At 31.1% G+C, this 26623-nt stretch overlaps 1 protein-coding gene and 1 long non-coding RNA gene across 3 annotated transcripts in view; one reads left to right on the forward strand and one right to left on the reverse strand.

Moving 5' to 3' along the window:
* The window catches only part of LOC127284895 (uncharacterized), a 193901-nt gene that overhangs the window by 38549 nt on the left and 128729 nt on the right, over positions 1–26623 (reverse strand). The gene's annotated exons all lie outside the window — the stretch shown is intronic.
* The window catches only part of LOC127284928 (uncharacterized), a 166072-nt gene continuing 147216 nt past the window's right edge, over positions 7768–26623 (forward strand). The window contains exon 1 of the long non-coding RNA XR_007843544.1: positions 7768–7824. This is a non-coding gene — a long non-coding RNA (uncharacterized LOC127284928). The remainder of the gene's footprint in view (positions 7825–26623) is intronic.

Here is a 26623-nt window from a genome sequence, read left to right on the forward strand (position 1 = left end):
GTCAGCAGCCCCAGCCGCTTGTAGCAGACAGTCGTTTTTTTGGTTTTTTTTCACTAAAACCGACTCAAAAAATTTATTTTTCAATGAATTTTTTATTTTCTTGTCAGAAAATCTTCTAGGAATGTTTACTAACAAGTTTTATATACGCAAGAATTTTTTTGGAAAAAATTAATAGCCAGCAGCCCCAGCCGCTTGTAGCAGACAGTCGTTTTTTTGGTTTTTTTTCACTAAAACCGACTCAAAAAATTTATTTTCCAATGAATTTTTTATTTTCTTGTTGGAAAATCTTCTGTTAATGTTTATTAACAAGTTTTATATACGCAAGAATTTTTTTGGAAAAAATTAATAGCCAGCAGCCCCAGCCGCTTGTAGCAGACAGTCGTTTTTTTGGTTTTTTTTTCACTAAAACCGACTCAAAAAATTTATTTTTCAATGAATTTTTTATTTTCTTGTTGGGAAATCTTCTGGTAATGTTTATTAACAAGTTTTATATTTGCAAGAATTTTTTTTTTGAAAATTAATAGTCAGCAGCCCCAGCCGCTTGTAGCAGACAGTCGTTTTTTTGGTTTTTTTTCACTAAAACCGACTCAAAAAATTTATTTTTCAATGAATTTTTTATTTTCTTGTTGGAAAATGTTCTGGTAATGTTTATTAACAAGTTTTATATTTGCAAGAATTTTCTTTTAAAAATTAATAGTCAGCAGCCCCAGCCGCTTGTAGCAGACAGTCGTTTTTTTGGTTTTTTTTCACTAAAACCGACTCAAAAAATTTATTTTTCAATGAATTTTTTATTTTCTTGTCAGAAAATCTTCTAGGAATGTTTATAAACAAGTTTTATATACGCAAGAATTTTTTTGGGAAAAATTAATAGCCAGCAGCTCCAATTTGCTAGTGGTGGCGTTTAGTGTAGCGTCGACGCCTATGGTTTTGTCTGCTGTCTGCCGGCTGGCGGCTCGCTAGTTTCACCGCGCTATTTCTGTTCTAGTTTTACGCAGTCATTTTAATTTTTGCTCTTATTTTTTGTAAAAATATTGCAAAAACGCCACCTTTTTTTTTTATATCTGCTCTAGTTTTACGGAAAAAGTAGAGCAAAAATAAAATTTTTTGAATTTCTGCTCTATTTTTTTGTAAAAATATAGATTAGAAATTAAAATTGTGTTCGTTTTTGCTCTATTTTCACGAAAAACTGGAGAAGAAATTAAAATTGCGCCATTTTTTTCCTCTTTTATTTCCAACTAACAATTAGTGGTGATTTTTAACTAAAAATTAATGAAAACTAATTTATTTAATGAACGACTCGCTGCAGTTAAATTAGTCAAAAGTGATAAATTCAAATTTAGATAGTGGCATTTCGCACTTGGGCTCAGTTTATACTATAATCGAGAAATGGATAAGAAATAAATAAATATATAACAATAGTGTATGATGATGAATAGGAGAGTAAAGGAAAATATACTTTTTGAAGCTATAGATGATACGCTATTATATATACATATACGTTTCGCGAGAGATCTATTATCCTCTTTGAAAAATGGGAAAGTCTCATGTTCTCTCTCTCTCTCTCTCTCTCTCTCTCTCTCTCTCTATCTCTCTCTCCCTCTCTCTCTCGAAGGAATTGAAAGCTCAACGAGAAACGTGAATTGAAAGCTCGCGACACGATGCATTAAGCATCCATTCAGTAGGAAAAAAAAACGTGCGACTGATATGTCTCTTCCGTAAGTTGGAGTCGTAAACTTTGGAATTTTCTACGGGTTCTCGCATTTTCCTATACATATATATATATATATAGTTCGACAACCATTGAATTCAAATAGTTCTTCGAAGAGAGTCGATAATCAGAATTGTTTTTATCGAAATAAAAGGGTCATTTCGAACTGAAATAACGAGATTTTTACTTTATTGTTGTCTACTACCAGTACATATATATACCGAGAATAATCTATCTCATTCCCTCCCTCGTCGACTGAAAGCCATTTTGTTCTTGCTCCTATTTTAACTTTCTTTTTTGAATTTAAATTCATTATATAATACTGCGAGGGATATATAGTTTTGGTGATTTAATTTTTGAATTTTATTATAGCACAATTTTAATACATACCTTAGATTAGAAGAAAATTTATTTAACTTAAATAATCGGTTACTTGACTATTAGCAAATAAATATTTACTTTGAACCAAATAATTGTTGAAAACAAATAATAATTTAAATTACTCAAATAATAATTATTTAATACAGATTTGTTCTGCCGCAGTGAAAAAGACCTAAGAAGGAAAAATTTTTAAGGTTATGTTTAGAAATTTTAAAGTAAAAATACACAAAGACGTTCAACTCGTAATCCAAACTAATAATATTTACATCTTCATTACATTCAAAATATTCAATAAAAACTGATTTTAGTATTAAAAAAACAAAAATAAATTTTTAGTTCAATTAAAACTGTCGTAAACATAACCTATTATTGATTTGCTTCAATGGTCTCTTTTTCAGATCGCGTCACATATTTATTTGAATGAAATTTTTGTTTTCAGGTATAAATTTAGTTTTACTATTAAAAAAAAAAAGAAATTAATTTACTAATTGGAGTATACGCGATACGTCAGTCAATTTAAGTTTAAGGTCTTTAGGGCTATTTGTTACAAGCCAGCATAGCCCGAGGACCTGTCACCTAACTCTACCCAAGAGTCCTTAAGGTCACTTTAGTCTGAGAATTTATTACCAGTTCATGTTAGCGTGAAGTATATATGATGTTTTACAGTCTGAAAACTTTAAAAAAGAGAATTCTTAAGGGAGTGTGTGCGCGATATGGAGTGTTCATTTATAGTTTAATACTTCTATATCAAGAAAAACACATCATACTAAAAGTAACATCACATGTTCAACATCGTTACTCCATTCTTATTTCACATTATTCTTTTTTACCACAAATTGCCCAAGACAGTTCTTATGCAATTTTTCTTTTTCTTTTTTTTAGTAAATATTTGAAAACTAATAATATTCTAATATAATTTATAATGAGTTGTGTACTTTAAGTAAGTACAAAGGGGTTGTCTTATTATAGGGGGGGGTTTTGTGTTTTACAGTGGCATTTAAGTTAAACTGTTATTATCATTGTGTACTAAAATATTCAAGTGTAATTTAAGGTACATTCACATTAGTAATTTGAAATGTGCTTTTGAAACTCAACTACTTTTACATAGAAAAGAGGCGCGCATATAAAATCGAAATTTTCATGAGGAACTATTAACTAGAGTGAACAGTGCATGTATGTGTGTATATATATATATATACAAGGACGTTTCATGTGGATGGTTCACCCTGGAGTATTTTGCGTCTCGAGTGCCACGTTCAAGTAATTTCCCCTTTTCGACACAAATGTATACCTACAGATACATAACCACAGTCTCTGTCCCGTGGTTCGAGTATATATCTATACAAGCTCTTCGCATTTGCTCATCGCTATATAGAAGCTTTCTATATACATAAATATGCTTTCACAAAGTCACACATACATACACAAACACTTAAATTACATTCTCATGTGAATATATTAATCATATTATATTGTCTTCTATACATAATACGTAATTTAAGAGAAGCTTTTGTATTTTTTTTTTTTATTTAAAAAGAATAACATCTTTTTTATATTTTTAAGAAAAATAATAAAAATCGTTAGAATTTTCATTTTAAAGAATGCCAATCAAAAATTTACTACTGGCGCAGTATTGGCGCAGTATTGACGCAGTATTGACAAGTAATGGCGCAGTACTGGCACCCAGTATTGGCGCCAGAGTTGGCGTAACTTTGGGATGATAAAATTTTACCAGTATTGGCTACCAGAGTTGGCACCAGTACTGCTAACCACTGCTGGTTCAGTACCGGCCGAGTACTGGCAGTTTTGTAATTTCTTGTATACGAAAAGAAAGCTTTAACTGTAACAGAGATAAGTTTCACTCCAGGTAATACTTTTTTGGTATACTTGGGAAAAAGTGTCTTCAATTTTTAGTAACCCAACACAAATTAAATATTAATTAAATTAGTCAACTAACTAATTACAGGCCTCGGATTATACGATTTTTTCGACTATTTCCGACTTTTTTTTCAAAATTACGACTTTTTTCGACTTATTTTAATAAAATGCTACTTTTTCGACTTTTTTACATTTTTAAAATTTTTTAAAAATAAAATCCGTTTTTTTAGTATAAAATACATTAATTATTTTTAATAATTTTAATGAAATTTATCACAAATTCAATTATTTCAAATTATTTTTCAATTAAAATATTTTATGAAATTTAACAATTGTTTAAAATTTAAAAAAAAAATCAAATAAAATTATCAAAAATTTTTAATTCAAAATCTTTTAAAATTCAGTTATTTTCAAAAATTTCAATTTAAAATCATCTAAAATTCAATTATTTTCAAAAATTTTCAATTCAAAATCAAAGAAAATTCAGTTATTTTCAAAATTTTCAATTCAAAATCTTTCAAAATTCAATTATTTTTATTCAATTTAAAATCAACAAAAATTCAATTATTCTCAAAAATTTCAATTCAAAATTAATTATTATTAAAATTTTCAATCAAAAATTAACTAAAATTCAATTATTATCCAAAATTTCAATTGAAATTTAATTATATTCAAAAATTTGAATTTAAAAGCTTCAAAAATTTAATTATTTCTAAAATCCTCCTGAAATTCAGTTATTATTAAGTATTTTTATAATATTCTTTGAAAATTCAATTATCTAAAATCATTTTGAAATTAAAAAGATTTTTAAGTTCAATTTTTGTAATTACTGATAAATTCTTCAATATTATTTTCCAAAATTTCAATTCAAAATCTTTTAAAATTCAGTTATTTTCAAAATTTTCAATTTAAAATCTTTTAAAATTTAATTATTTTTCAAATTTTCTATTTAAAATCAACTAAAATTCAATTATTATCAAAAATTTCAATTCAAAATTAATTATTATTAAAATTGTCAATTAAAAATCAACTAAAATTCAATTATTTTCAAAAATTTCAATTCAAAATTAATCATCTTTAAAAATTCAGTTACTTTTAAAAAATGTTGTCTAAAATTATTTGATAAATTATTCTTAGTTCTGTAAAATTTAATTATAGTCTGAAAATTAACTTTTGAAATTCAGTTATTTGTTAAAATTTCAACTTTAATCCTTTTCAAAAATATTATTATTAAAAAATCTAAAATTTTTTTGTTAAATTATAAAAAATCGACTTTTTTTGGAATATAAATCGACTAAAACGACTTTTTTTGTGCCTTTAAGTCGATATATATTGCAAATTATTATTTTAAAAAATCAAAAAATAAATATAAAAATATGTTTATTATAAAACCAAAGTTCTGAGAAAAAAAGTATACGTAATTTTTTGTAGGTTTATAAATTTTCGGGTAAAAATTTTTAAATTTAAGTTTTTTTCAAAAGTATAATATCTATTTTAATCACATATATATTTGCATCGAAGTGAATTTTTAAAAAACTTTTTTAAGAAAATAAAAGTTGTTTTTTTATTTTTAACAAGTATTGTCAAGAAATTTTTTTTAAAATTTTTATTTAAAAAAATATGAATTTTTTATAAACAAATTTATTTGTTTTTAGTTCGATCGTTTAAAAATTTTTTTTTGGTTTATTGCATATCTGAAAACAATAAGAAAATCTTGCAAAATGTTTTAGGCTTGGTCTCAGGAAACTTTTTGTTTAAATAATTTTACCCACAGAAAAGCAAAATAAAATACATTTTAATTTTGAAAAATAAAATCAAGGTGAAAAAATTTTTATAAACAAAATATTTAAACAAAAAGATTCATCAGGTTCACTCTAGAACTTTTTTTAAACTAGTATTAATCAAAAAGAAAATCTATTTGAGCCAGTACTGGCTCAATATCGGCTCAGTACTGGTTTGCCAGTACTGGGAGGGTGGTATTGCAACAGTACTGATACAATGAAAATACAAGTACTGGTTCAGTACAGACTGCCCAGCCTCGGCAGCCAATACTGAACCAGTACTGCGCCAATAGTGAATTCTTGTATAATACTGAAATTTGTGGTTGGAATTTTATATTCGTTTAGCCGAATTTTCATTTTTTGAATTAGAATTTGATAGAATTTCTTTTTTAAATCTATTTTTTGGCAAAATTCTTAAAACGTCGAATATTTATTTGTCCGAAGTTACAAATGACCGAATAAACAAGCGATAGAAAAATTTTGGCGCGTTTTTTAAAATTGACCAATAAAAAATTGTGAAGAAAATGCGTGATTGGTGAATTCTAAAAAAACGCGCCGAAATCGATTGTTTGTTCGGTCATTTGCAATTTCGGACAAATAAAAATTCGGCGTTTTAAGAATTCTGTACAGTAAAAATTTGTTTAAAAAGAAAATCTGTCAAATACTAATTTAAAAAATGAAAAATCGGCTTAAAGAATAATTATATCTGTAATAAAATTCTTTAAAATAAAAATTCTCAGTATAGATTTTTATGGGACAATCATGCGTACACCAAAAAAAAATTATTTTTTTAGATGAATTTTCAATTTTTGAATTTAAATTTCATAGTTCTTCTTTTTATAGGAATTTTTAAGTAACAAAATTTTTACATACCGAATTTTTATTTGTCCGAATTTTAATTTATACGAATTTTTAATTGATAAAATTTTGAATACGCTGAATTTTCATTTGTCCGAAATTATAAATCACCAAATTAAAAATTGACAGAAAGATTTTGGCTCAATTTTAAAAACTGACCAATCACAATTTTTTTGAGAATTTCTAATTGGGCAATTTTAAAAATTGTTCCGAAATCTTTCTGTTTGTTTTGTAATTTGGCCAATTTGTAATTTCGGACAAATGAAAATTCGGCGTCTTAAAAATTCGAACAAATGCGAAAATTCGGTGAATTGAAATATCAGTGGGAATAGAAAAGTTTTACGGTATTTTAGAAACAAAACAATAAATTTATATTAATTTCTTATATATATATATAGTTCGATGATTAACCTATATTTGGAAAATAAAAAAAAAAAAATAATTTTTTTTTAAGAAAAATATGTGATGATTATACCAATAAGGAAAATATCCTCGTATAAATAATACTCATATAAAAATGTGGCGTAAACTTGACTAAGATATAAAAATCTGCAGTATAGAGAGAATAAAAAAATATAAAAATTGACGATGGGAAATATTTAAAGAGAGGTTACAAAGTTCACTGAAGTGACAAGAGAAGACTGGAAAAGTAGACTTTGGATAATAACGACCTTTCAAACGACTTTATTCCATTGGCTGATAAAACTTTTCCGGGAAATATTAGTAACCAATCAGAAACGTTATAAATGGCTTTCTATGGGCAGTGATTCTCATTCATAATTTTATATTAAAAATTATTGTGCCTAAAATTTTGCAATATTTTTTTCGACTTTATATGTATCTAAAAATAATTTTTTATTTCTGGAAAGAAAATTTTTAGATATTGTCCTTTTCTATTGTAATTTTTTTTTTTGGCAATTTATTATTACGCATTAATTTTTTAATTATGAATTAATCAAATAATAATATAAATAATTTAAAAAAAACAAATAAATTAATAGACTAATTGATTAATAAAATAAATAAAAAATAATTGTATTAGAAAAAAAAGTTTTTAAAAAATTAGAATTATTTAAAAAAAATTTTTATTAAATAAAGTTCTTTATTATAATTTAATTAATTATCTTTTTTTTAATTTTCGTCTGGTTTTTTATGTTTCAGATTAAATCAACTAATCTCCGACGCTGAAATATACAAAAGAGTGAAATCACAATTTTGGTAAGTTTTTTATATTATTTTTAAAAATACTGGAATTTATTTCATTTTTAGCTCGCGTATTTACAGAGAGAGAAAGAGAGAGAGAGAGAGAGAGAGAGAGAGAGAGAGAAAGTGACAATAGAACTTTATTAATATTTTTCATATTTCAACGCAAGAAAAATGAAATTAAAATTTTTTACACCTACTTTTTTTTTTTTTTTTTGAACATTGTCATTTTTTATCTCATTTTATTTATTTAACATTTTAACATTTTTTATATACAATTTGGAGTGTGATTATGGGTAATTTTATATAATTTAAAATTACTGCATCAAGATGTTTTTCTTTAAAAGTTTTTTTTTTTTTTTCGCAATTTTCGAGTGAGATGTTTCCATGCGGAACAGAGTACAAAGGAAAACATAAATGAAACTGAGAAAAGAGGTAAAAGATAAAAAGAAATATCAAAAAAAAAAAGGAAAAAAGAGACTCGACGCAACTTCTACTCGCGCGGAGATAGATTTTCTCTTTTTCTCTCTTTTTCTCTCTCTCTCTTTCTCTCTTTCGGAGACTTTCATTCTTTGCGTCTTCCACGATTCAGAAAACGCATGAACAGCATGGAACTTGTTGAAAACAACTATAAAAGGATCCGTAGGATGTGTTTGTGGTAAAAAAGGACTTTAAACTCATTAAAGCAACGCCAAAATTTATTATATATAAGAACTTTTACAGATATTGTGGCTCTCTATGAGCACTGTCGAAAGACTACTAACTTCTCTGGTAGTAGGAGATAAGGAACCACCTATTTTTGGTTACGTCACAATTATTAAAATTTTTAAATCGACTCACAAACGTAACATTCTCCCACCTTTTGAGTTATAGAATTCAAAACACGCTTTTCTAAGAGAAATCTAAACAAACAAAAAATACTCCTTTTATTATTTTTTAAAATTTTTGAGGTCCAAAGAAATAAAGTCACATATATATTTTATTGTCCACATATTAAATAAAATTTCGGACCTATATAAAAAAAAGGAGAAATAAACTCTTTTAAAAAAAATTTAATCTTTTTACTTGTCACTCACACATAAACATTTTTTTTTTTTTTTACAACTTCAAGCGATCAGGAGCTTTTATCACTCGTCCGCTCCTGGTACGTTTTTCTACATTTAAATTTTCATCCTCGACATTACTATTTTCCTTTGATTTCACACTTGCCAAGTCGTCACACACACTCGGTGATTTACTCACACATTTCTCGCTTAACGCTTTCACAGAACCTTTCGCCGTTATCGGACCGGCTACTTCAAGAGGGAATAGGCGCTGTACAGGCCTTATCAACTCACCATTTGTTGTTTTTAGTTTCACCACGCGCACTTTTCCATCTCTCCCCGGAATAACTTCAAGCACTCTAGCCAAGGGCCAATTTAGCCTCTTTTGATTTTCGTGCCCCACCAACACAATTTCCCCCACTCTTACTTCACGGTCACTCGATGTTTGATGAATTCTTCCAGACAGCTGACCGAGATATTCCGCTCTAAATCGTTGACGTAAATCATCCTTGACTTTTTGTCGGTACTCAAATCTTTTTCCCAAATCAATTCTGTCAATTTGATCCAAATCCATCACTCCTGTTTCTGTGACCTCCTGCAGGAACATAGCCGGTGTCAAAGGGGAAATTTCTGAAGCATCGTCCGATAAGTAGGTAATGGGTCGGCTGTTTACTACTGCTTCACAGTCGCACAGTGTGGTATTCATTTCCTCGTATGTTAGAGAGGCTTTCCTCAAGACCCTTTTCAAGAGATCTTTCAAAATTCTGATGAGTCTCTCCCACCATCCTCCCCACCACGCTGCAGAGGGAGGATTGAATCGCCACTCGATTTCGCGAATCACGCTGAATTTTTCGATCTCTTTCCAGTTCACTTTTCTGAGCAGATTGTTTGTGCCCTCGAAATTCGTGCCATTGTCCGAATAGACAATGCTCGGACGTCCTCTTCTGGATATAAATCTTCGTAGAGCTTCCAGAAAACCAGCCGTAGTTGCCCTCGTAACCAGCTCCAAATGCACTGCTCGATACACTGCACATGTAAACAAGGCGATCCATGCTTTTTGTCCTCCAGCCAAGTAGACGGGACCAGCGTAGTCGACTCCTACAACTTCGAACACTTTTGCATCGCGAACACGAGCCTCAGGTAACGGAGCCGGCGCGGCCTCCAAGTGTTTGGCTTTATGTCTCTTGCAGATCACACACTTGTTTATCACCGACCGAATTGCTCGTCTTCCCTTGAGAATCCAAAACTTTTCTCTCATATTATTTAAAGTCCCTTGAACACCAACGTGTTGTAACTGTATGTGATAGAAATAAATTAATTTTCTTACAATATCGTGATCAGGATCTAACACTACCGGGTATCGAAAATTGTCTGTATCATCTCGATTGGAAATACGCGTTTTTAGTCGAATTAATCCATTTTCGTCAACACATGGGTTAAGGCTCTTTATTTTTTCGTCGTACTCACTTTTAAACGTTTCTTTCTGTACAACGCGTAATACTTTAAATTCTGCCTCGCAGAACTCTTGTTTTGACAGCTCACCGTATTTTCTCTCACCTCGCACATTTGCGGTAAAACGTCTTATCCACGCGACAATTCGAACAATTTTTATATACGATGAAAAACGCGCTAAACGTTCATTAAATTTTTCGGTATTATTTTTGTAATACTCGATTGTCAAAAGCGATGCACCTTCGTTCAAATTTCTCGCCGATTTCTTTAGCGCCGAATTCACCACCTCTTCACTCACTACGCACTCATCGGAAGGCCACTGATTAGGGGGGGTATAGAGCCACGAAGGCCCCTCCCACCATTTCGACTCGAGCAACTCTTGTGCTGAACAACCACGCGACGGCAGATCAGCTGGGTTGAATTTTCCAGGTACGTGTTTCCACTTTTCGGGGTCACTCAATTTTCGAATTTCCTGTACTCTGTTTGACACAAAAACTTCCCAGGGACAGTTTCTTTGTATCCAAGCAAGGACTGTGGTAGAGTCACTCCAAAACTGAACATTAACTTCTTCAAGTTCCAAGGCTTTTGTCACTGAGTCCATGAGGCGCGCACCCATGCACGCTGCCAAAAGTTCCAATCGCGGTATTGTCATACTCGGAAGGGTTTTATGTTTCGTTGCAATGCCCTTCGTAGGTGCAACTCTCGATTTCGCTTGAACTAATAAAACCTCTACTCTATTTTCTAATTGAGTGCGCGCGAAAATTGCTGCACCATACGCTACTTTACTAGCATCAACGAATACATGAAAAGTCACCGACCTTAGATCACCCCCGCACATATTACGTGGTATCTTTACTTCTGACAATAAATGCAACTGTTTGTGCCACTCACCAAATGCAATGCCTATTTCACTGTCCACTTCTTTGTCCCAGTCGAAATTTTTTAAACACACCAACTGCAGGAGCAGTTTCGGTTTTAACAATACAGGGCACACAAAACCAATTGGGTCAAACACTTTATGTGAAGCGGATAAAATAACTCGCTTCGTTATTTTTACAGGTAATTCTTCGCCAAACGATCCAGACGCCAGCTTCAACACATCCTCACTTTTTTCCCAATTTAGACCAAGTACACCAGTTTCCTGCTCGGAGTTTTCTCCTGAGTACTCCCACCCTCTTAATTCGAAACCTCTTTGTTGCATGATCTCCACGGCAATTTTTCTGAATAAAGTAACTTCTTCTTTAGAATCGAAACTGACCATACAATTATCAACGTAGAAAGCCTTTTGCAATTTTTTGATCATTGATCTCTTCTTTTCTGATAAATCTTCTTTCAATGCATCGCGCAAAAGCATATCAATAGCAGCACCAAGTAGAAATGGACTACTAGATACTCCAAACACTACACGTACATGACGATATACCTGCAACTTCGATGCATCACTATCAGTCCACCATAAAAATCGAAGATAATCCCGGTCCTCCTTCCGAACACTAATCTGAAGAAAAGCCTTTTTAATATCTGCTACTGCACCGAATTTTTTCTCGCGAAATCGCATTAACATCGTGGGTATGAGTTCTATGAGATTCGGTCCGGTTTCCAGACACTCATTTAATGACGGAGAATTTTTTCCTTTTGCCGAAGCGTCGTACACTGGTCGAACACGCGTTGTACTGTTTTCCTTAATCACTGGTCTATGAGGAAGATAATGACCCTTAATACGTAAATCACAATCAGGAACCTTCTCAATTATTCCCTCACTTTCCCAATCCTTAAAAACTTGATCATAATCGTCGAACAAATTTTTATCAATCAATCGCTTTGACATAAGAACCAGTCTCTTTCGCGTCAGCTCGTAGTTGTCTGGTAAAGGCGGGTGGTTAATTTTCCATGGTAGGGATACTTGAAAACGTCCCCCTTCCTCGACCGTCGTTGACTCATAAAATTCTCTCCTTATGTCCTCCTGATGCTCTATCTTTGTCTTCGCCTCTGTCGGATCAGTGATTCCTAATACATCAAGGTTCCAGAGATCGGAGATATTCGCTTCGCGCACGAACAATGACACGACACTCAGGGCTGTGTTCACCTTTGCTATACCCTTTTCTGATAATTTTTCACCGATCAATGTCCATCCTAACTTCGTTTCAATCGCGGTAGGACCACTTATCATTTCGAACAATTTTCCAGTTTGCAACTTTCCCAAAAAATCTGCTCCAATCAAAATCGCGATCGGTTCGGTCGACGTTCCAAAATCTGATAACACGATACCCTTTTTGCAAAGTTCTTCAATCCACGGACCATTGTCCACACATGGAATATTTTCAACAATCATATCCCGCGAAAGAGCCACGAAATTGCATTGAAACGTCTCTTCTAAATTACTCATGTGAATGTCATACGCTTTGTGACTTTGCGGTTCTGTTCTTGAACCCCCGAATAACAAATGAATCATACGTTGTTGTCCAACCGCACGATAAGACATTTTTTCTGCCACTGACGTCAAAATGTATGAGCGATGAGAACACGAGTCCAGAGCGACTCTCACTATACACTGATTCTCACCATTTCTTAACCTTACTTTTAACGTCTGCAGAAAAATTTCAGGATTTTTCAACGTACTCAAAGAATTTCTTTTCTGAACACTCACGGAAGCAACACCTACTTGCTCATCACCTCCTTTTTGAGTATTCAGTCCGCGACACATAATGACCACATGCTTCCTTTGACACCACCCGCACTTTTGATTGTACCTACACCTACGGAAATGATGTCCAGTCTTCAAACAATTAAAACAGCCGTTCTTACTTTTCACAAGTTTCTGTCGTTCTTCAAGAGACATTTTCTTTGCAGAACTACACTCAGCACTTTCATGCTCCTGATCACAGAAAATGCAATTCGTTTTTACTTTTACAGAAATCAAACCGGCTGCAGTCGGTAATTCTTCACAGTTAGCCTTTGTTTTTCTTTTCGCGGATTTATCTTCACGCACGACACTCTCAGCGGAAACACTCGGAAATCCACGAACTGCCAACGAAATTCTCTCTTCATTTTCTACTTCGCTGCGGAGAAAATTCATAAGGTTGGTTAATCGTTCCTTCGCGATACTTTTATCGTCTGATGACGAATGTCTCTGCCATGCTCGGAGCAGCTCTTCAGGTAGGGAAGACTCTACTAACGGGTATAAAATTGTTGCACACTTATCTGTTGTAACACCCAATGACTCTAGAGCACGCAATTGAGATTCGAGTTTGTCGTAAATTTTTGATAGCTGTAGCTTTGTATCCGTCTTTGTGGCATTAGTCAACACAAGCTCTAAAAGCGCTCTTACATATACTTCTACTAACAGCTCTTCTCTTCCAAACCGTGATTGCAGTGCCGCAATAACTTTATCATAGTTCTCACTGGTGCTTGGATAACTGCCGACCAACTCGCTAGCCCTCGAATCCTTAACCATAGCCTGGATAAGGTACTGAAACTTATCACCATTATCCATCGAAACGTCTTCGTGAATTTTCTTAAACTGTGACCAGAACCGAAGCCATTCGCGAACATCGCCATTAAATTTCGTCAATTCTATCTTCGGAAGTATAAATGATCGTTTTCCCTCCCCACTACCGCAACACGATAGGACCGATACTCGCCCCGACGCCTCGTTTGTCGGTGCAGATGTACTAACTGGTGGGAACAACAATCTCATGACTTCTGCTCGTGCGCGAAAGAACTTCGTCTTATACCCATCAACGCCATCAATTTCCGCTGCGACCTCACCTTCAGACATCTTGATTTTTATCATGTGCTCGAAAATGAATTTGTTATAGGTTTCTATTTCTCGCATTTTCTCTTCTAAAAGATCCAAAGATGACTTCGTCTCTCCAGCATTGATATTTTCCGCTTTGAGATGTCGATCCAGAGCAGTCAAAGTTCTTGTAAACGACGCACGCAAAACTGCACGTGCCGACTTGGCTTCCTCCATTTTTGAGAGTTACCTTTATCAAAACCGATTCACGAATTTACACTACGGATACAGTTAAAGTCCTGTCACGGTCGCCACTAATGTTGAAAACAACTATAAAAGGATCCGTAGGATGTGTTTGTGGTAAAAAAGGACTTTAAACTCATTAAAGCAACGCCAAAATTTATTATATATAAGAACTTTTACAGATATTGTGGCTCTCTATGAGCACTGTCGAAAGACTACTAACTTCTCTGGTAGTAGGAGATAAGGAACCACCTATTTTTGGTTACGTCACAATTATTAAAATTTTTAAATCGACTCACAAACGTAACAGAACTCGTGGAAACGATCTTGTCATTCTTTTTCTCTATTTTCTTTGCTTGGCCTTATTTAATTTTCTGTGGTTTTATATTACATTTTTATTCAGCTTTTTGCAATTTTACTTTTTTACGAAACAATCCTTCATCAATTATGTTAATTAAATTACGAGGAGAGTTTTATTTTATTTTAAGGTTTATCTTCTCTTTTGTTGATTTTTTTTCTTGGGAATATTTATTATTAAGAATTATTGTTAATTAAAATATTCCTTGATGTTTATTTTATGAGTTTTCTAATATATATTTTTTTATTTAAACCTATTCCCTCATAACAAAAGGATATCCCTAGGATATTCATATCAATGGTCGATATCCTAGAATGGTCCCCAGGATATCTTGGGATATCCATAGGATATCCAAACCGCCGGTCTGTGGGACATCAACAGGACATCCATAGGATATCCATAGGATATCCCTTAGACATCCACAAAATATCTATTAGATATTATATCGCAGGATATCCATGGGATATCCTCAGGATGTCCGTGGGATATTCTTAGGATATTCAAGGGATATTTAATATCTCAACATATATTTTTAAAGGTTAAAATTGTTAAGCTAATATAATGAATAATAATAATATAATAAAAACAAAAATCATATGAGCTTCTAATTTATTTTAAATGAAGATTTGAAACGCATTTTTCAAAGTTTTTAAATAAACTCATGCACTTAATGTATAATTAATATTAATAGTTATTCGTTATTTGCGGGGAAGAATTTATATTGTTTAAAGCCAATTTATTTTCTGACAATATTAAGCATATGAATAAAGGAATGAATCACGAATGAGCAAAAAAATTAGTTAATAATTTTTCAAATTAAACAACTTTCTCGAAAAACAAGTTGCATTTTATTTTATTTATATAAAATTTAATTCACAGAATATTTTCACTCGTAGTCTCATAATGACTTTAAAAACAGTATCACGAGAATATCTTCTTGACATCCAGAAGATATACTGAGAATATCCTGAAGATATCTGTGGGATATCCTGATGATATCTATGGGATATCTGGAGGATATTTATGAAAGTCTATAGAGATATCCAGAAGATATCCTGTGGATATCCTCAGATATCCATGGGATATCCAAAGGATATCCAAACCAATACATAGGATATCCAACCAATTTTTTGGATATCCTTAAGAGATCCTTTTGATATCCATAGGACATCCCTAGGATATCTGCGGGATATTATCAATATATCCCAAGATATCTTGTGTTATTAGGGATAATGACTTTAAAAACAGTATCCTAAGAATATCTTCTTGACATCCAGAAGATATACTGAGAATATCCTGAAAATATCTGTTGGATATCCTGACGATATCTATGGGATATCCTGATGATATCTATGGGATATCCTGATGATATCTGTGGGATATCCTGACGATATCTATGGGATATCCTGACGATATCTATGGGATATCCTGATATGATATCTGTGGGATATCCTGACGATATCTATGGGATATCCTGATATGATATCTGTGGGATATCCTGACGATATCTATGGGATATCCTGATATGATATCTGTGGGATATCCTGACGATATCTATGGGATATCTGGAGGACATTTATGAAAGTCTATAGAGATATCCAGAAGATATCCTGTGGATATCCAAACCGCCGATTTTTTTGGATATCCTTAAGAGATCCTTTGATATCCATAGGACATCTCTAGGATATCTGCGGGATATTATCAATATATCCCATGATATCTTGTGTTATTAGAGTTAAATCTTGGTATATATATATATATATATATATATATATATATATATATATATGTAGCAAGATTTAAGGTTTTGAAAAAGAAAACGAATGAATGAAAAGTGGACAGATTTCTTGAGAAAAGAAAAGTAAATAAAGAAATGTGGATTTAAGGAACATGAAACAAGGTAGCAAAAGTAAACGAATATTTTTCCGAAATGTAAAGGACAAGAGAGCAATAAAAGTCTTTCGAACGTAAAGCATAAATAGTGAATATATAGCAATTGCTCTCTATATATATATATGTATACAATATAAATAAAGAATGAAAAACGGAAAAAAATATTTTTAAAAATGAATTTAACGTCTGTCTTCTTGTTGACTATGTACCAATGTTTAACAAAAAAAATATATACCGATATAAAAAAAAGATTAATATTTTTATAAAAAATTAACTGTTTTTACAGAATTTAAAAAATCCACTTTTTTTCGCAAATTAAACAAAACTTTATTAACACTGAAAGTAAAAATTTAATGAAGTATTTTTTTATATTAATTTAGTAAAGTAAGATCAAAGTTTTATAGCAGGAATGTAGCTAATGAATTTAAATTATATAATTTTTTTTTATATATTATTTTTTCTTGTAATTTTTGTATCTGTTTCGAAATTAATTTTGCAAAAAGCTGAGTTTGTCGCGAGAGTAAATGTGTGTACTATTGAATAGAAAAAAAAGGGGTTTCGTGAAAGCCAATATATTGCGCTGTGTGGGAAGGAATGATAGATCACTATGGAAACGTCGAAATAAAATAACATAGCCCACTCGATATCAAGTCTATATACTCCGAGAAAGGTATATAGTAGCTTCCTTATGTAGAAAAAAAATATTATTCACGAATGACTAGTTCCTGAAACGCACCTCTTTTTTTTTATCCAAATCTTGATAAATCGTTTTTTCTATTTAAAATTAAAAAATTGTTTCATTTATTTAGAAAAATAGAATTAACATTTTTTTTAATAATTATTTTTATTTTATAATTTTTGAATTTGGCGCCATTATCTATGATTTTGTTTTACATGGTTGGCACTACTACTTGACAAAAGAATCCTAATCTAAAAATTCTAGTGACTCAAAAACAAATTATAAAAATCATTAGTTCATTTTTAAAGAATTTCATTTGACATAATTTTTTTTAGCTGAATTTTTATTTGCCCGAAATTGCAAATGTCCGAACAAACAATCGACAAAAAGATTTCGGTGCGACTAGTTCCTGAAACGCACCTCTTTTTTTTATCCAAATCTTGATAAATCGTTTTTTCTATTTAAAATTAAATTGTTTCATTTATTTAGAAAAATAGAATTATAATTATTTTTTTATAATTATTTTTATTTTATAATTTTTGAATTTGGCGCCATTATCTATGATTTTGTTTTACATGGTTGGCACTACTACTTGACAAAAGAATCCTAATCTAAAAATTCTAGTGACTCAAAAACAAATTCTAAAAATCATTAGTTCAGTTTTTATAGAATTTCATTTGACATAATTTTTTTTAGCCGAATTTTTATTTGTTCGAAATTGCAATTGGCCGAACAAATAATTGACAGAAAGATTTCGGTGCGATTTTTAAAATTCACCAATCACGCATTTTCTTCACCATTTCTGATTGGTCAATTTTTGAAAATTGCGCCAAAATCTTTCTATCGATTGTTTTTTTTCGGACATTTGGAAATTTTGGACAAATAATAATTCTATCAATTAGAAATTCTAAATTATTTTTTTGGTTAAGTACGCAGATTCGACTTAATGCAAATTCTAACAATTGATTTTTAGATCTTATTCATGCGTCCTTTTCTATAATTTTTAAATTTAGCGCCTTTCTTTACGGATTTTGTATTACATGATTGGCACTACTGTTTGATAAAAGAATTCTAACCTAAAAATTCTATTTTGTGAATTGTGATTTAAAAGTAAATTTTTCTATAACACTCTCAAAGTTGAAGGATAAGTATGTAGTTTATTTAGTTTTTAAAAATAGATAATTTTTTTATTTAAAAAAAAATTGAGATGAAGCGACTGGTTATAAAATATACAAAACGAAAAAAAACGGACAAATTGGGGGTTTTATGCCGTTTAACTCAACACATTGTTGTTGAATGAACCGGAAGTAATGCGCGTTCGCATTAAGCGCTCAGGCTTATCGTCACTGTACCACGTCTTGTGACGTTGACGTCGTCGTCGTCGTCGTCTTCGTCGACAGGAAGTCTCGACGAACTTTCTTTAGCGGAAGCTATCGTCGCTATCTCACTTGTGAAGGGTCGGTCTTTTGGAATCTCCTTCCGACAAATCGTTTAAGTTTGGCAACTCGTTGCGAACTTTAGATCACTCTAATTTAAGGATAAATTGCCAACCTTACCACTTAAAAATAGATTACTATTGCGCGCGTGAATTGGACCAACGATAACGTTTTACACTTCCGGTTTCAAAAAAAATTATCCCTAACAATTGCATTCTTAACCTATAATCTCTTCTCTCAGTTTTTTTTTCCGATGTTAAATCGATACGGTTTTCCAAATGGAACTCAATTATGAGCTGTTAAAAAAAGTTATAAAAAGTATAGATTTCTGTATATGAATGAGTCTTTTCAAACTTATATTGCAGAAAACAATTTTTTTTCTTCTATTTTTAGTTTTTATTATTCAATCAGGGTAGACGATAAATTTTTTGTTTTTCTTTTTTACAGTAAAGCTCTTTTGTCGAAAATAATTAACAGGACGTTGAATAATCAGGTGAAAATAATTCGAGTTATATGATCCAACAAAGTGACGAATCTAATGAATTGATGTACTGTTTATTTGTGTCTAAAAATAAATTTATTGATTATTCTATACAATAAATGTATATATATATATACATTCGAGAGTTTTTTGTTCAGATTTAGAGAAATGTGAAATTATTTTATTAAAATGAGAATTAATTTGTGTTATAATGATAAAATAGCTAATAATTAACTTTCATAGCTAATATGTTTTGCTGTGGTAGGAAAATATTAGTTATTAGAGTTAAAAATTCGCTATTCATATCACTGAAAGACTTTTTATTTTAAAAACTAATATAAATTTCAAAATGAAAAATACTCTATTTTTGTACAACTATTTAGTTAAAAAATTTTGGTGCAGCAGCTGTTCTAAATAAAAAATTTCTATACTCAATTCGTACTTAATATTAACCATGAGTTTTTATATGAGTGAAGTTAACTGAATATATATAAATTTTTCGTTTGGAACAGCTGCGGCACCAAAATTTTTTCAGTGTATGAAGTTTCTAACCAAAAAATATCAAAAATTAAATATGGTTTATACTAATTTTCAGTATTTTCTGGTTAGAAACAACTAGTATACGTTCAGACTAAATAGTACAAAAAACAGAATTTTCCTCATTTTGAAACAAATTAACTGAGAAAAATATGCTATTGAATTAATATCATTTCTGCCAAAGGTATAAAAATTATTGATTCAAAATTATAAATGCTATAGAATCTATAAAATATTTTACAAATTTTTTAACATATGCTTTAGAATCAATAATTCACTGGCACACAAAAAAAATTGATGTTCTGAGCTTTTGATCAAACCATGACTACTTTATGTTTTCGCTGAAACCGAATCTGAAGTCCGTTTAATCCCATTACGTCAGCAATTTGAAATAACCCCAAAAAACACCAAAATTGAACAAAAAAATTTTGAAATCAGGAAAAATTCCTATGACTACTTTACATTTTTGGGGTCGCTGAATTCGAATCTGAAGTCTATTTAACCCCATCATGTCAGGATTTTGACATAACCTCAAAAAACACCTAAATTTTGTTTTTTTTTGAGGTTATGTCAAAACCCTGACATGATGGGGTTAAATAGACTTCAGATTCGGATTCAGTTACCCCAAAAATGTAAAGCAGTCATATAGTGTGAGACAAAGAGATAAGAATTTTTCTTGATTTCGAAATTTTGAGGTTATTTCAAAACCCTGACGTGAAGGGGTTAAGCGAACTTAAGATTCGGTTTCAACGACCCCGAAAACATAAAGTAGTCATGGTCTGATCAAAAGCTCAGAACAACAAATTTTTTTGTGTACCAGTGATAATTTCACAGGCCTATATAAAATTTTGGATTTTGTCAGACCCAGAAACCGGAATAGTCATTTTCGATGTAATTTGTCACGCTGAATTCAAAAATGACAAGGAAATTACTCTATAACGTCAGCATTTTGAGATATTCTAACCTAAAAGCGTGAAAAATGAAGTTTTTGGTAATATTTGACATTCTATAAAATCGACAAAAAAATTTTTTTTAATCATTGGTCCAAATTTCAAAAGAAAGTATTATATTTCTCCTTTCAAAATTTTCTAGATTCGATCTGATCCAATTTTTTTTGAAAAAAAAAATAAAAAAAAATTAAAAAAAAAAAATAAATTGCAAAGTACTCATATCTCACTGAAACTTATTGCTCGGGGATTTTTGAGGTCGCTAATTACGAATCTGACGTCAGATTTTTGAATTTCAAAATGTCGGATCCCATATGGCGGACACTTTTTAAAAAATTTACCAAATTCGCTTGTCATTCATTACTTGGGGGTTTTTAGGATCGCTGATTACGAATTGAATGTCAGATTTTTGAATCTGATATCACATTCGTAATTAGTGATTTTAAAACCCCCTGAGTAACAATTTTCAGTGGCATGAATACTTGGCAATTTATTTTTCTTTTTTAAAGGGATTTTAGTTCATGCAATATGTAAAACGCAAATGGCTGTATTTCAGAGAAAAAAAATTAGATCAGATAAAGGCGAAGAAAATTTTGAAAGGGGAAATATAATACTTTCTTTTGAAATTTGGACGAATGATCCCAGGTGAAACGATTCTACGGAAATCACTCCACGGAAATTCCATACGGAATTCCGCAAAATTTTGAAAGTATTCCTTTCGTAATTTTGCGAATTTTTATTGGAAGAATTCCATGCAGAATTGCACAAAATTTTCAATAAAATTCCACAACTTTATTTTTTTGCTGATTTTTTTGTGATTTTAAAATAACTGCTGCTACTATAACGAAAACTAGTCGACGATGATGTTCCTGGTGGATATAATAAAGAATTTATGATAGATTAATTAATATCTAGTCGAACTTATTTGAGAGGTCAATAAAACGTTTTCCAAAAGAAATTACTATTTTTCAGTCAACTAATTAACGGTAGTTGAATTTCTCGACTAATTTTTTTCAGTGTATCCACCCAGCAGTTATTTTAAAATTACAAAAAAATCAGTAAAAAATACACTCAATAAAAAAACTAGTAGATTTGACTACTTTTTAACTATAGGGGAGACCGAGGAGGAAAGTAACAAAAATCAGTTTTTTTATGCTAGCATTAAAAATATTTGTCGGATAAATTTGTCCAATATATTAAATGAAAGCTTGGACATTCACCTTTTAAATAAAATTTGAATTAAACATTTATAATAAATTGACAGTTCACAGTATAACTTTTACGCAAGCTCTTCATCTGTTACTTTCCTCCTCACCCCCGAGGAGGAAAGTAACAGTATAAAATTATGTAAAATTCTTTAGACTAATGACTATTATTAATTAGAAATATTTTTATTAGGAACACATAAAAGTTTAAGTACACTTTATACTTATTTGGCACATATATGGGACATATTTAGCACATATATCGAATATTTTATGAATTTAGCTCATTTTTTTTCTTAAAGATATTTTATGATTACCTAGATCACAGGTTTTTCTTAAATAAATCTCTGTTATTCGTAAAATTAAATACGATTTGCTTCAATCATTAATTAAAACATGGACAATATCGACAACAGGAGAAAAGTAGCGTGTTACTTTCCTCCTCGGTCGATTTTTTCTTGTATGTCAACAAAAAAGTTAAAACTACACAACTGTTAAATTGTTTGTTTAAGCACAACTTAAAGACAGATAATAAGGCTACAAAATAACGAAAGGCACATTTTGAAAAACAATAAAATTTAAGAAATACGAGAATTTGAAAATTTGAACGAAAACTTACTTTTGACGTTTTTTCTGCACGTCACACCGGAATCAGACCTAACCTTTCCTGTCAGGCTCGGACACACTATGGAGGAGGAAGGGGGAACAGTGCCGACTAAAAATATGTTTGAACCATGTCTATCCGATAATTTGTTTAAAAGTTATAAGCTTTGTTACTTTCCTCCTCTGTTACTTTCCTCCTCGGTCTCCCCTACCCTGCATAGTTCAATAGGTCCTTAACTGAATTTAAAAAGTTGTATGGACTATTAAAAAGTAGTTAAAAGAACTAAGAATTTAGTTGGGTCAAGGAGATTTTGTAATTATTCTAATTTTTGAAGTTGATTTAACTACTTTTGTTAAGTACAATTAACTACTAATTCTTAACTCCATAAAAATAGTTAAATTTACTATACGCACATAGTTAAAATAACCAAAAAAGTAGTTACTTTTACTACTTTCAAGTCCGTTAACTAAAGGTAGTTGAGGATTTCGGCTAAATTTTTTTCAGTGTACAGTTGTGAAATTCTAACAAAAATTTTGTGCAATTCCAACAAAAATTTTGTGCAATTCTGTATAGAGATTATGTGTGTAATTCTTATAAAAAATTCGCAAAATTACAAAAGAACTTTTTTCAAAAATTTTGCTGAAATTTTTGCGGAATTCCGTATATAATTTTTACGGAATTTCCGTGGAGTAGTTTCCGTAGAATCGTTTCACCTGGGGATTAAACAAAAATTTTGTCGATTTTATAGAGTATCAAATATTGCTAAAAACGGCATTTTTTACACTTTTAGGTTAGAATATCTCAAAATGCTGACGTGATAGAGCAATTTGCTTTTCATTTTTGGATTTAGCGTGATAAATTACATCGGAAATGACTATTCCGGTTTCTGGGTCTACCTTTGTCAAAAATGCTGTTGATTCAATAAGCATATTTTTCTCAGTGATATTAATTTTTTGCAATAAAAAAGTATAATAATAGCAAAACTCATTTTTATAAAATGAAATGAAGTTTGTTAAACACAATCAAGTTGAATAGTTTATCTTATTTGTGTATACCATTGACTCTTGTAAAATTCAGATTTTGCTGGCAGTAAAACTGAAAAGTGTCCAGCATTGCAGAAGGTTTTTTGGAATTTTGTGTTTTACGAATGTTTCTCTCGTGCAATGTAAACTGGAATCTAGTTAACGGAAAGCATTCTCGAAAGTATGTGTGTATATATATAGTGAGTCAAGTCGGCATAAGGCTAATGTTGAATGTAACTCGAGAAACTCTTAGAAAACTTCTCAATCCCATGGTATCGCGGGGAGAATTCCATTAAGTTATTTCAATATTAGGTACCAGACCGCGTCCGCCTTTATTAAATCTAGAGACGCTTTATCCCCCACACGTTAGAATGGATGTTGGAGAGCTATATACTGCGCCAAAAGAAGCTGGCGCGAGAAAAGAAATAAGAAACTGCTGCTACTGCTTCTGCTGCTGTTGCTGCTACTACTGCACTTATTCCATTAACTGTTATACATGTTTCAAATGCACCAACTTTTCCCTCTCTGCAAATGAGTTTTCTGTATTAAAATTAAGCAAAGAGAATTTCTAGATGATGCATCTTGCAATAAAATACACAGGTGTGTGTGTGTTAGTATACCTTCAACTTAATGAAAAGAATAATTTCAGTTAAATTATAGTATAAAAGTAAAAAAAAATTTTTATACAAGACAAAAAAACACAATCTCATTTTAATTAAAAATGAACGCTAATTGGATCTATTTCATCGTGATGAAATATATATTTTTTTTCGGGGAAAAGTCATTTATCGATTCTCATTAAGCGCGAAATAGATATTAATACTCGGAGACAAAAAATTGTAAGCGGATCATGCTAAAAATAGAGAAGATTTGAAAAAAGAAGAGAGAGAGAGAAACTCCCGGCTTTGAAGCTTTCTCACAATGTGACATTCGTGTAATCTTCACAATACTTCGAAGATCTTAATTGTGAAAAGACAAGTTGCTCATTCTGTCTTTCTCAAACGCTCCTTTTAGTTCTCATCTGCTTTCTAAAAGTTTCAAAACTTTCTCCAATTACTCTATTCAAATTTATCACAAATTAATGTCAAAGTTTAAGATGCAAATTGATTTCTTTTACTTCTAAAATGTATAGTGTCTCTGTTGTTACTGACTGGAAAAATAATTATTCTTTAAACATCATTTTGGTTATCTGGAAAAGTATAGTTATATTGATATTCTATACTAAAAATTCAGTTTTGTTAATCAAAATCTGTTGATTAAAGTAGATACCAGTTTTGGAATCATTTCACTGATAATTTTTGAAAATTTAATAAGTATCTGTAAATTATAGATTCAAATTTTCATTGCATTAAACATTCGAGAGAATTTCGAGTTTATGGAAATCTTCCCAATTCTCCTCGAAGCTATATATATAGCAGAAGAGAGGAGAGAGATTGAAGGCAAAAAAAAGGATGAGTTTTGGTTTAGTGTAAAATTCACCTCTTTTTTTTTTTTTTTGAGCATATGCAGTGAAAAAGGGCTGATTTCACCGAAGCTTCACCGGAAATCTCGAGAGACTTTTGCCATGCCAGAGTGAGTAGTGCAGCCGCGTTGAAACTCGATGACTGTTTTATCGAGCGAGGTTGCTTGCTCTACAGCAAGCTCTTGAGAATCAGGAGAGCATCACTAACATTTCTCTCTCTCTCTCTCTCTCTCTCTCTTTCTCTTTCCACTGTACAGTAGAAGTAGCACTGGCAGTATATACCTATGTGCGCGCACCACCTACAGAAACCCCATTTAAACCCAACGACTCGTTCTCAAAACGATTTGCCTCTCCTAGAGAGAACCAGATACCGGATTTTTATTTCCAACTATATAATGAAGATAAGCAACGAAAATCCAGTTTTAATCACTTACAAATCCCTTTAGTATACAAAAATATTGTATACGCCACACAACATTCTTCATGCGCAAACTTAAATACCTTTTTTAAAAAAAAAGGAAATAAAAAGAAGTTTTTTGCAACTGGTTTATTTTATGCAAGGAAAAAGAATTTGAATATAAATTGCTGAGATCTACATATAGAATATTAAAAAATAGGTAATAAAAGTGTAAATGAATTATTATAAAATAGTCTTTGACTTGGGGAGTTTGAAAGCTTAAACCACTAATACAATATCTAAGAGAAAAAAGAAAATAAGAAAATGGAAAGTAGATTTGAGAAAATTGAGAGAGAGAGAGAGAGAGAGAGTTCCTAACAAGAATTCGAAGAGCCAAGATAAATTTATTTCTCGCCTCAGGAAGTTTCTCCCTGCCGGATGGTACCCGCCTCATAGAGCGCAATAAGGCGTTTGCGATACGAATTAACAATTAAAGATTTCCTTGTATGCTCGAACTCTGTTTACAGAGAAAACTTGATTTGCGAATAGCAGTTCAGTGAATGTTTAATGGATTTTCGCACCTTTTGCCAAATCTGTCAATTTTCTCTCTCTCTCTCTCACTTAGAAAAGAAGAGGTCAATTCACATTTAAAATTTTGCTTTAAGTTAGAAAAGATATATTTACAATTTAAATTAAATTACAAACAAATGATTGAGTCGATATATAGGGCAGAAATTTAAATGGCACCGTTTTTTGTACTAATTTTATGGAAAACTAGAGCAAAAATTAAAATTGCGCCGCGTTTTTTTTTTTGTTTGCTCTATTTATCCGTACTAATAGGGCACCCAGGTGAAACGATTTTACGGAAACTACTCCATGGAAATTCCGTACGCAATTCCGTAAAAATTATATACGGAATTCCGCAAAAATTTCCGCAAAATTTTTGAAAGAAGTTCTTTTATAATTTTGCGAATTTTTTATAAGAATTACACACATAATCTCTATACAGAATTGCACAAAATTTTTGTTGGAATTGCACAAAATTTTTGTTAAAATTTCACAACTGTACACTGAAAAAAATTTAGCCGAAATCCTCAACTACCTTTAGTTAACTGACTTGAAAGTAGTAAAAGTAACTACTTTTTTGGTTATTTTAACTATGTGCGTGTAGTCAATTTAACTATTTTTTATGGAGTTAAGAATTAGTAGTTAATTGTACTTAACAAAAGTAGTTAAATCAACTTCAAAAATTAGAACAATTACAAAATCTCCTTGACCCAACTAAATTCTTAGTTCTTTTAACTACTTTTTAATAGTCC

This window comes from Leptopilina boulardi, unplaced genomic scaffold (genome assembly GCF_019393585.1).
Source record: "Leptopilina boulardi isolate dan_hultmark-lab unplaced genomic scaffold, ZJU_Lbou_2.1 LbouV2_327, whole genome shotgun sequence".
Taxonomy (NCBI): domain Eukaryota; kingdom Metazoa; phylum Arthropoda; class Insecta; order Hymenoptera; family Figitidae; genus Leptopilina; species Leptopilina boulardi.